This window comes from Diceros bicornis, chromosome 15 (genome assembly GCF_020826845.1).
Source record: "Diceros bicornis minor isolate mBicDic1 chromosome 15, mDicBic1.mat.cur, whole genome shotgun sequence".
NCBI lineage: Eukaryota > Metazoa > Chordata > Mammalia > Perissodactyla > Rhinocerotidae > Diceros > Diceros bicornis.
The window spans coordinates 63,675,360-63,688,060 of record NC_080754.1 but is presented as its reverse complement, the minus strand read 5'-3'; the positions used below and the strand labels follow the sequence as shown (position 1 = coordinate 63,688,060).

At 43.6% G+C, this 12,701-nt stretch overlaps 1 protein-coding gene across 1 annotated transcript in view; it reads left to right on the top strand.

The window, feature by feature from the left end:
* The first annotated feature begins 9,563 nt into the window (after positions 1–9,563).
* The window catches only part of VEPH1 (ventricular zone expressed PH domain containing 1), a 202,995-nt gene continuing 199,857 nt past the window's right edge, over positions 9,564–12,701 (top strand). Inside the window, exon 1 of the mRNA XM_058556450.1 lies at positions 9,564–9,660. The gene's annotated coding sequence lies outside the window, so the exon portion shown is untranslated. The remainder of the gene's footprint in view (positions 9,661–12,701) is intronic.

The following is a 12,701-nucleotide window of genomic DNA, read 5'->3' as shown; positions in this document are numbered from 1 at the left end:
CCTGTACAACTTACCCTGTGGAAACAAAGGGAGATGTGATCAGCTCTACTTGGCATGGGTATCTGTACAGAGGAAAAGTTAAGAACCATGGTTAAAGGGTGAGTTGGTATTTTATAAACAGACCAGGGTTTATACCTCCAGGTGGAGGGGCAGGCAGAAGGAAGGCACAGAAGCAAGGGGGAGAATAATGACTATATCAGTAGTTAGTGTTTTTAGTTGGAAGCAACAGAAGCAGTTTCTGGTTGATTAAACAGAAATGGATTTTACTAAAAATCCATATCAGGAGTTCACAGAATTGCTGGGAGGACTGGAGCATCAAAACCATACTGGACAACAGGCATAGTGAGGAAGCCCCTGCCTCTCCTGCACTAGGCCCTATGGGAAACCACCCAGCTGTCCTGGCCTCACAAGTGCCAATGTTGAGACAGGACAGTGACCTTGCAACCACTTCTGCCCATGAAAGATAGATGTTTCTGCTACCAAACTCAATGGCAATGTGAGTTCTACACAGTTATCCTTCATCAGGTTGTTCACTTCTAAATCACAGTCTTGCATGAACAGTCTGTTTGAGCTTAAATTACCTTCACTTATTTATTCAGAACAACTTAGGTCCATACTATGTGCCAGACACCATGTTGAACTCCAGGGAATCAACTGAACAAATAAAGTCCCTGCCCTCATGAAGTTTCTATTTTCAGAGAGGTGGTGAGGGAGAAGGGTAATAAAAAAAGAAATAAGTAAATACATAGTATGTCAGATGATAGTAACTGCTAGCGACAAAAATTTAAAAATAAGGCAGAAAATGAGACATGCAGCGAGGCAGGGAGTATCGTTACTTCACAGAGTGGTCAAGGAAGCAGCAGTGCTGAGGTGCTGTGTGGCTAAGGATAGGAAGGAAATGGAGCAGCAAGCCGTACGGACCTCTGGGCAGAACCTCCTGGCAGAGGGAGCAGCAAGTGCAAAGGCCCCTGGTGGGAAAGTGTCTACAGTATCCAAGGAACAGCAAGGAGACTATGTGCTCCAGTGTGGCTGGAGCAGAGAGAGCAAATGCAAGAGTAGCAGGAGAGGAGGCTGAAGACATGGAGGGGAAGAGAAACTGTGTCACACGGGGCTTTGCTGGTCATTGAGGACTTGGGCTGGGACTCAGGTGAGAGCCATTCCGCTGCAGAGTAGTGAAGGGAATGGAGTCCATTCTGACTTGTATTGTCATAGGATTATCTGGGTGTTCTGTTAAGGCTATGTTTTAGCAAGACAAGGACAGGATCCAGGGAGCCATTGCAATAATCCAAGTGAGACATGAGGTGATGGTGTTTTGATCACAGTAGTAGTGGTAGTAAAGATAGTGAAAGGTGACAGGCTCCCGGATGTGGTCTGAAGGTATTGACCTCACTGCACAGGCTTCTGTGTGTTTGAGTGATGGAAGCAAAGCTGGAGAGAGGGGTGGGGGCCAGATTACAAAGTCCTTTGTGTGCCAAGCGAGGGAGTTTAGATTTCATCATCAGGGAATGGGTTGCCACTTATTAATTTTAGGTAGAAGAGTCACATATCACATTTTACTTTAGAAAGCTGATTTGGTGGCAGAGTTCAGAATGGAGTTGAAGGGCAGTGAGACCTGATAGGAGAAACTTGTCAACATCCAGACAAGAGAGGATGAAGAATTTAACAGAAATAACAGTTACCTAGCTATCACAGTGGAGAAGGGGGAATGATCATACATTAGTTTTCTATTGCTGTATAACAAATTACCATGAATTTAGTGGCTTAAAATGACACACTTTATCATTTCACACTTTCTACGGGTCAGAAGTCCAGGCATGGCTTAGATGGGTCCTCTGCTCATGGTATCACAGGCTGGAATCAAGGTGTTAGCTGGGCTGTGTTCTCATCTATAGGCTTGACTGGGGAAGAGTTCTCTTCCAAGTTCACTCAGATTGTTGGAAGAATTTATTTCCCTGTCTGTAGGACTGAGGGCCCTGGCTTTTTGATGGTTGGCTGGAGGCCAGTCTCAGCTCCTAGAGGCCACCCATAGTTCCTTGTCATGTGGGCTTTCTTGACGTGGCCAATTATTTCAGCAGGCTGGCAAGGAGGATCTCTAGAGTGAGTCTACCAGTAAGATGGAGTCTTAAATAACATAAGGTAGTCACAGGAAAACATTGCATCACCTTTGTCACACAGTAGTTTCCCCTTTATTTGCAGTTTTGCTTTCCCTGGTTTCAGTTACCCGTGGTAAACCACAGTCTGAAAATATTAAGTGAAAAATTCTAGAAATAAACAATTTATGTTTTAAATTGCACACTATTATGAGTAGTGTGATGAAATCTTGTGCTGACCCATTATGTCCCGCCCAGGATATGTATCATTCCTTTGTCCAGGGATCCAAATTGTATACACTACCACCTGCTAGTCACTTAGTAGCTGTCTGGGTTATGAGATCAACTGTCATGGCATCACAGTGCTTGTGTTCAAGTGACCCTTATTTTACTTAATAATGGCCCCAAAGTGAAATAGTAGTGATGCTGGCAATTCAGATATGCCAAAGAGAAGTTATTGCTGTTAATCTTTACTGTGCCTAATTTATAGATTAAACTTTGTCATAGGTATGCATGTTTAGGAAAAAAACATCGTGTATGTAGAGTTCGGTCCTGTCCGTGGTTTCAGGCATCCACTGGGGGTCTTAGAATGCATCCCCTGTGGACAACGGGGGACTACTGTATTCTATTTGTTAGAAGCAAGTCAAAAGTCTCACCCACATTCAAGGGGAGAAAATTACACAAAGGTTTGAACCAGAAAATGGATCTTTGAAGGTCACCCTAAAATCTACCCACCACAGACCATAAAGGACATTGAGGACGCAGAATGGGCAGGACCTAGGATGTGATAGGATCGTTGGACGTGAAGGGAAAAGGAAAGAGAAGAATAGATGATGATGCCCAGCTCTTGGTGCTTGGTGGATGGTGAGGGCCCTTCACCAAGATGGGAAACACAGCAGGAGGAGCTAGTTTGGGAAAATAATGAGTCCTCTCTAATTGGGGAGTAAAATATATTACTTTTATGATCACATTTTTTTTTTACCAAAGTATTCTTTCTTATAATGAAACAAACTGAATAAACCTTAGCCACAGGTCTTTATTCCCCTGTTCTTAAAAAAAACTTTGCTCTCGCAGTTCAAGCCACATGAAGTCTTGCTGAGATAAAAGGGAGTTCCTGGATATGTCTGAGTTTTTTGTGCCTCTAATGGACTCTTGCAAAGCTGGGAGGCTGAACAAAGAAATGGTATACCTGAAGCCGTGTCAGTGGTTTCAGATAAGAAACGCTATTTACAGAAAGTGAAATCATTCAGGAATTCTCAGTGTTTAAATGTAATTTACCCATTTAAATTTGCTTTAGAATACATATATTTTCTGTATGTGGTTAAAGAAAATGTTCTTTATTTCAAGTTTGCAAAGGGGTGGGAAGGAGGAGTGGTGGAAGTTGTGCAGGAACAGAGGGGAAAATAAAATAAAGATAGGGCAAGGGGGCTGGCCCCGTGGCTTAGCAGTTAAGTGCGCGCACTCCGCTACTGGCAGCCCGGGTTCGGATCCCGCGCGCACTGACGCACTGCTTCTCCAGCCATGCTGAGGCCGTGTCCCACATACAGCAACTAGAAGGATGTGCAACTATGACATACAACTATCTACTGGGGCTTTGGGGAAAAAAAGGGAGGAGGATTGGCAATAGATGTTAGCTCAGAGCCTGTCTTCCTCAGCAAAAAGAGGAGAATTAGCATGGATGTTAGCTCAGGGCTGATCTTCCTCACACACACAAAAAAGAAAAGACAGGGCAAGATGCTGTGAAGTTAATTACCCAAAGGAATTTATGAAAATTGTGCATGGATGGATGGATTCCATGGTCAGGTTTATTGAGGTCAGACTGTATGTGGCTAGGATCACCAGACAAGTCTAGGTGGTTAAAGTGGAAGTATTCGGGGAAGTGAGCATGTAGTTGGTTAAGAAGAATTAATCTGGAAAGTTCCACTTTAAGGTACACTGAATGACTACATTCTTTCCTAGGCCTCTGCCGCCTGTATTGGTTGTCTGTGGAAGCCTCTGGTTGTCATTAAAGGGGCTCATTTGTCATAGTTGGTTCCTAATGAGTCTCCTAGTCCACTTCCTTTGCAAGGAACTGCACTGTGGGCACCCAGGAGAGCCCTCCCTCAAACCTGGGTTCACCTGATTCTGTCAGCTAGAACTTTTTCAATGGCAGATGTCAGAAAACCCAGCCTAAAATCACTTAAGCTATTAAGGAATTGGCTTACAATGAGGGGTATATCTTGTCAACCTCAGGAGCAGCTGGTTTAAGGGGCCCAAACGAAGTCACTAAGATTTGGTTTCTTGGTGGCAAGATGGCAAGAGCAACTAGACCTTATATCTTCTTGTCATCAAGTCCATCAGGAAAGACTCTGTCCTCGTTGGGCTGGAAGATTTCACACACCTTCCCTAAATTAATCACTATGGTCAGGGGAACGCAATTTTTCTGATTGGCTAAGATCCAACCTGTGTATGAGAGTTAACTCTGCCCAAAGAACATTGTTTCCCAAGGGAAATTTGGGTACAGTTTTTACCAGAAGCAAGATAAGCCGATGTTGGGCAGTAAACACAGGAGAAAGTCCTCTTCACCCCATGAGTATACCTTTTCATTGAGCCAGCAATTTATTTACATGGAACCATGACTGCCCATGACATGGAAATATTGATATTTCCAGTGGTACACCTTACACCTTACTCTCCCCACTGCACTACCCCCCCACACTCACACACTTAGTTTGATTGAAAGGTCTAGTTAGAAGAGGCTCAGAAATATTCCATTGCTTTATGTGTAGGCAAATTATGTGTAGGCAGATCAATAAGGGGAGAAAGGCTGTGTCATACACATAAAAGGGGAGAGAAGAGCCTGCAGATATAACAATCCACTGGGCACCGCCAATTAATTTATGCATTAGAGGTCTGACGAACATTCTCCTTAAAGGAGAGAGAGACGTAAGGAGATGAGGACTGCTTGCAAGGGATCCCCTGTGTATCAGGCCTGGGAAGAGGAGTTCTATATTTGGGGGTAAAAGGAAGTGAATGAGCAATTTGAATGGCTCCAGGAAGGAGCAGCACTGGCTTGCAGAAATCCCTGGCTCTCCCAGGCGTGCTTCCTGAGTTGTTGAGTGTTTCACCAGCAATACCCAAGGCAGGTTAGACCTCCCGCTCCTTCAGACTAGCCACTTTGCTTCTCTTGTGGTATTTTTCTTCTATTATATTTGGCTTAAATACTGATTCCATCATTTCCCTCTCTCCATCCCTCCCAGGCCTTTTTGCTGATGCCTGTCTGATAAAATGCCCCACATCTGATATTAACCTAAATCTCCCTTGATTTTTTAAAGTGAGTTATTCATTAACAGAACCTAAAGGACTGGTTGTTAGGCAAATCCAGTTCTTTGAAACGACTGATCTGCTCAGAGAAGCTTCTGTAAATCTGCTGTAGAAATAAGCAAAGCTTTGTGCCAATTGCGAGCTCTAAGCAGAAGTTTGGGAGAGGGAGGAGAAGATACTCGTTAGCCCGATTCTACAGGGTGAGTCCAGGGGAGGGAACTCAGTGTACCTCGGGCTTGACAAGCCACGCAGGGAAGCGCGGCTGCTGCCACAGGACAGAGCGGGCAGGGGCCACCCGCTGCCTCTGAGCGTGGCCTGGGTTCCAGCCGAAGTGCTCCAAAGATCAAGCATTTTGCCTTCTATTTCCTATGATGGCCAGAGTTTCCTGTGCTAAGAGGTATGGCTGTCTTCTTTCCTGTTTTTTTTGTTCAGCAAAAACAAAAGCTAATTAAAGTGAATGTCAGAAGCCTCGTGAAGCGAGGAGCGGCCGCGAGAGCGGGGCAGAGAACCTCCAGGGGCTGGCTGATCATGCAGACACAGTGCATTTGGGAGTTGTGTGTCTAGCCACGTCTGCGTGCTTTTCAGTTATTAGGGTAAAAAGCCACCTCTCTGTGGGTTATTAAAACATGTCTGTAGGCCTCAGGAGCAGAAAAGTGTGCTCCTAGATTCACAGTATATGCTTTGTTGTGTTACTCCATCATAGTCTAGGCTCATTTCTATTTCATACTTTTGTTTACCTCAAGAAACATTTTGCAAACAGCAAAGAAACTGGCCCTGACGGTATGGTTTTCACAGAAAATTCCACAGTGTCATTATTGCCCCCCGGTCAGCCGGTCAGCATCACAGCTTGCTGTTGCTGTCATTTTTTCTTGGATATTTCAGATATCTTACAAATCATAAATAGGTCTAACTACTCTTTTGTTCTTTCAAATACGTATTTAAATTGCTGTAGTAATCAACCCCTGCATTCCATGACATTTATATATGTTTTCAATTTAAAGAACACAAAAAATACTTAAGGCATTATTTGAATTGGTCATACAGTTGTTTAATATGTGGAATTCATATGTAAATAAAGATATATGTAACATTGAATTTTCCTTGTAATTTGAGAGTTTGGGTATGTTTTCTGGAAAAACAAACCCACAAAATTCGAATTACTTTTTTTTAGCAAGATTCATGTCAATTCCAGAGCAAATATGACCTACAAAGTCAAAATTTACAGGTGAAAATGGATATGCTGCGAAATCATGACAGATCACAAGTTCTTGGTTTAGAAAGTTTGTTAGACTTGAAGATGTTTCCCTCATTCCTGATAAAGAAAAATGTTTGCTTCTGTGTTTCAATAAGTTTCAATATGTATTCAAAATTAAATATGTTTTTTGAGCTCTTGCCTAAACAGGTCACCCAATCTATTTGTATGCATGTATGATAATAAGCCTGCTACAAGCTTAGACTATATGAGTTCTAGCAAAAACACAGAGGCTGGGTCCTCGAGCATCATTTGGAATAACCCAGCCTCAGAGGTTTCATTAGAAGTGAGATGTAGTAGCACGTCCCGGCAGAGGAAACTGAGAGACGCCCGGGAACAATAGACATCTTGTGGGAAGGGCTGAAATGCATGCGGCCAATTCCCATGGGAACGCCTGTGGCTCTTTCATACTGTGTGAAAAAGATGCTCCTTGAAAAGAATCTTTAATCCTTTCTTTCAAGCGAAAATCTAACTGAGAACTTTATTGAAAGTTTCTAGAACCCAAGTGAGTTTAAGATAGTCAGTGGGCATTTTTAATACAGGTGAATAAAATGAGAATTTTTTGGTACACGGTAGTGTTGTCCAAAGCATAATGTAAATAAATATTGCTATTCCAGAATTTTCTGAAGTGAAGAAACTAGAGACTATCCTAACCTGGAGTTGGAAGCTAGAGGATAATTTCCTCAGAATAAATTGGCTTCCTGAGTTAATTATGTTTATTGAAATCCCCCCAAGAGCTTCATTTTTTTCTACAGGTGGTATTGGATAACAGTGGAGTAAGTCCTCAGGTTCATGTGTATTTTCATTTAGCAGAATCTACTGATATGTAATAGAGCAAACCAGCAATGTTTTATTAGCACCCACTGAGTGTAGGTCACCTTGAAAAGTCATAAGGAACTTTTCCTTCTGGTGCCCTGGAGAGAATTATACTCTCCTTCTCTGCTAATAAACATGGGAGCGAGCACTACGCTTACATAGGAAACTCGGGTATTTGGATCCCCAGCCAACGGAGTCTGAGACACACTGTATTGTAGGCCATCTCCGCTCTGTGAAAACATTCACTGTCACTGTTTAGGCACAATGAGGGTAGCATCACAGTAAGGCTATCTCTCCAAGGAACAAGATAAGTTTGCCAAAAAGTCCAGAGACGCATTCAACATACTGCATGAACTACCCAGATTTAAGATTTGGGTGGAGTACAACTAGCATATAAATATGACGCAAATGGAAAAGACCTAGGCATCTTTAACGCTGTGAACTCAATGTTAGGTAGCAGTAGAGTAGCATATTAGCTTTTAAAAGGTATGGCATGGGGATGTGTTAACAGGAGAATGACCTATAAGAAGAATGATATTATTAAGGCTATGAGTGCTGTCACTTCTCGTATGGTTGCTATATGACAAGTTCTGTGTTAAATGCTTTACATAATCTCATTAAACCTTCCAACAACCCACATCACAGTTCTCAGGTACAAACAAAGACCCTGAGGCTCAGGGAGCTCAATTAACCTGCCCAAGTTTACACTGCAGGTAACGGCACAGCTGAACCCAGTTGGGTCCAGGGTCCCACGCTCTTATCACTCTGCTCTTCTTACTGGATTCCCAGAGAGTGTCCAATTCTGGACCCTACGCTCTAAAAACATAAGAAAATTGGATAAAATCTAGTGATAAGAGCCATTAATAATGATAGAGGATGAAAAAGAAGGAAGATTAAAGAAATATAGTCTCTTCCATTAAAAGAGGAGACTTTTATCAGTATCTGTAAGCCAGAAAATTACTAATGAAAGAATACACCTACTCATGGATGACTGGATTCTCCATTTTTATAAAGGAAACTCTTCAAGGAACAGTTCTCCATATATGGATGGTGTAAAAACAGGATTTATCACCAAGCGTCTAAGAAGATTCATGAGATGGTTCTCCTGGAGCGTATGACCTGGCTCAATAGCAGGTGTGGGGCCACCCTGACGACACACCTTTGTGGGGCAGCACCCCGAGTGGGGTGGGGTGGGGGGCATTCAGTGTCCAAATCTTAGCGATCACGCAGATGAATTTATCTACAGCACAGCTTCCCATACAGCAGATCAGTGACTTGATGGGCAATAGACCTTCTATAGAAACAGATAAATTAGGCAGAGAGAATAATACAGTTTAAAACATGTTTTTTTAATGCACCATTAACTACTGAAACAATAAGGGAGGGCTCCAGTAACTTTTTCTCCTCTGAAGTGTCAATAGATTAAGCAGGATAAACATTTTCTCTGAGTATTGCTGCAATATTTTAAAGCACAAATCTGATATATCTGGTCCAAGTACATTTTTATGAATAACCTCCCAGCAAATAAAAAAAAAAGTGTATGCATTTTTGTTGAGTAAGTTTGTTCCACTTATAAGCAACATCCTGCATCCTTAAACTTTCAGCGATGTTAATCTAGAGGCAGAGCAAGAGGACCACTTCTTTAGGAGCTGGGACTCTTCCTGGACAAACGCTCAGTGTTTCCAACTGTGTGTGTGATGCCTCGGGAGGGAGTCAGTGTTAATTAGGCTGCAGTTTTCTCTTCTCTGGGCTTTGTGAAATGGTTCCCAATAGTCACTCCATTCACCTGCTCGAGTTCCTGTTGAAACTGTTTCCTGCGTGGGATTTTGTTTCTCCATTCTTCCCAGGGAAAGTATAGATTTTCATGAACACAGGGAGTTTTGTTTTCTCTGTTAAAAACAACTCTGCTTTACTGGAGCAGGCTTTATGTTTCACCTCGGGAAACAGAGCACTCCACTCAGAAGTAACTCTCCATTGGGTGAGGCGCAGCCTGTCACCTGACCAGCTCCAAGCTCCCGGTGGCATCAGGCTGCATTCCTTGAATTCTTCCACCCGGCACTGAAATGAACAACTTCAGGTTCACTGAGCTGAGCGGATTCCACTTACTGTGCCCTCAGAGTCTGCTGCCTGAATCTCCCACCCAGTCTCAAAACGTCCAGCTGAGTAACAGCAAGCACGCCTTTAAGGAGTAGTGCGCAGGTAACACGAGTGTGCGGGGGACAGCTGTGACTCCTTGAAATGTGTCACTTTTGGTGTAGAATCGTTTCTCTTTTTGTGCTGTCTGTTTCTCTGTACTAAACCTGACTTGTCAACCAATACCTGCTTAAAAAATATGTTCTGAATAATGAGAATGTGTGCTTCAGATTAGGGTCCCTTACGGATTAGGGAAAGAAATTATGAGAGCGAAAGTTGGGAGTAACAGGGAACTTTATAAGCCAGTTTTTGTAATACAGAAAGTATGAGATTTGCAGGCTGATCTACTTGGATGTGAATCTTGGCTCTGTGTGTAACCTTAACCTCACCAGTCCCATTTCCTCTTTGGTGCAAATATCTACCTGCAGGGTTGATGGGAGAACTAAGAGAAGAAAGTGTCTAGCAAAGAGCTTGGTACATAGAAAGTATCCGAGTGTGCACACATATGTGCGTGTGTGTGTGTGTTTGTGTGTGTAAGGTGGGTACTTCTGTATACATGCATGTAGGCCACAGGACTATGAAATTCATAAGGGTAGAGAGTTTCTCAGAAGATAAGGTAGAATTTGATCTGGCTCTGACCTCTGCTGTTGCAAACAGACCAGCAGGAGAAGCCAGACACCTGAGCAAAACATTGACCAGAGCTGCTGAAAAATAAATAATGTGCCTTGCTGATCCTTATCCAGAAAAGGGCAGTAAACTGCAGCATGTGGGCGCTCTTTAAATGATGACTGATGAGAAGGGAGACAGCGCAATAATTATCACACACAGACATGTACACGACTGTACACAGCCCTGAGAGGGCTTTGCCTGCAGGACCAGCTGCCTTCAGTCCAGACTCTACAACTTACTCTCCAGGTGCCCCTGGGCCGGTTGTTTTCCTCTGTGAACATCAGTTTCTCGTGGCATGGAACTGTCGTGAGAATTGTGACTTAGCACTTGGGAAGCACTTGGAGTAGTGCCTGACACATGGTAAACACCCACTAAACATCAGCTCTTGGTGTCATTATTTTACAGAGGGCCCTTTTACATGTTATCAGCTTTGATCTTCAAAACGGCCTGATGAGATCGACTAGGCATGCATTAACCCCATTTTACAGATGAGGAACTGAGGCTCAGGGAAGGGAAAAGCATGAACCAAAGGTCCCACAACAGCTGAGTGGCTGGGCTGGGACTTGAATCTGGGTCCCCAGACAAGCAGCTGACTTAGTACGTACTCATCACACGTGCATTGAGTGAAACCTACCCTAAAAAGCCCAACTCAAACACAATTTCCCCTACAAAGCCATTCTGTACCATCTTCCCCTAGGAGAGATCTCTCTCTCACTTGTACTTCCCCAGACTTCCTTTCATACTACCTAAGAGACTTTTCTCTGAGTCATCCTTGTATTGTGGAATGTTTGGTACAAGTCTCGTCTCTCTCTACCCACCCTGGATGTGTGGAAGTTTTTAAGTATGGCTGTGTGTTGAACAATCATGTTTTGCACATAATGGACACTCAAGAGCAACAGCTGAAGTTGGAAGCATGAATGTGGGGCTCCACACCAGGTGTCATCTAAGTGTGGAGAGTAAAGAAGGAACCCAGGAAAAGCCTAGGGGTGCTCCTCTCGACCAGCGTGTATTTTTGCTCCTTCTCAGAGCTCCAGCTCTGGTATGTCTGGGGCAGCTGAATCTGCTTCCAGAAGTGCCCAATATTGACCGACGACCTGATGGGCCACGGTGAAGTCACTTCCATCCATTGTCTTCTTTTTCTGAATATTATTTCACCGAGACTCTGTCACTGCAAATGTCTGAGGGGAGGAGGATGTGTTCAGGGGAAAATTCAGGAAGACACTGCCCTAAGTTTTCTCATAGATATTGCAGTTCACCTTCCACATTTGCCAGGGTGCAGACTGCTTTGTAGGACCCCCACTCTGCTCTCCCCACCCCCTGAAACCTTCCCCACCACTCTCCTTCTTTCTTCTTCCTCTAAGCTTCTCTTCATTGTGACTCTGCTGCTCTCTGATTGGCCTGAATCCCAGGGCATAGATGGGCAAGCATGCAGGGTCAGTGAAGGAGGGAACAGAAATTCATTTTCTTGCTTTATGCCCCTACCCATATCTTCACCCTCAAATGTTCACAATGCTCTGAGGGCCTTTACTCCTAAGAGTCACCTCACATGGAGCCTTACATGGAATCAACATACCGTAGTGGTCAAGACCTTGGAGCCTAGCACTGGAATCTCTGGGTCCAAATCCCAGCTCTCCAGCTTACTAGCTGTGTGGCTTGGGCAAGTTATTAATGCCTCTGGTTCCTCACCTGTGAAATGGGGATGAAATAAACTCGTAATGTTACTATGAGGGTTAAATGAGTTAATGTTTACAAAGCATCAGGACAGTGCCTGGCACACAGACAAGCATATATAAGTATTGGGTGTCATTTTTCTAAAGCTGGTAGATAGCACAAAAGATGCATGTAGGGGATACTGTACTTGAAATCCTTTCAATGGCCTACGAATTGTGCCATTTGGAATACTACTGATAGCTTATTTAATGGAGTGCCTGATGAAGGATTTGACTTGTGTTTAGAGACCATATTGCACGGAGAGCATGTATCTTTGAGCTATAAAATTGCATTCAGCACAGAAAGGGGCTCCCACAGTGATAACTCAGAAGGGAAGACTGCCCAAGGAAGCAGCAGACTCCCCTCTTCCTTTTCATGCGCATTCTGGGGAACACATTCAGAGTGAAATTTTGGACAGAATCGCCTACTGCTTAATTAAATAAATCACTCTTGGCTCTCTCTGAGCCTGTGGCTACATTTGTAAGTTACCTGCATCTATGAGATGACTCTAGTCTCCTGTTAACCGTGGGGGAAGCCCGCTGGCCTGAAATCAGGGGAACAGCACTGCCACAGCTACCATGGGGCCTTGGGGAAGTCATTGAACCTCCCTGGCCATTAAATGATCGTTAAGGTCTCTACCATTGCAAATGGTCTGCGATTTTATTAGGGCCAGAAGGGAGCCGATGAGAGTAATCAGATATTTAATTTGTGCCATTGCCCTACTCTCC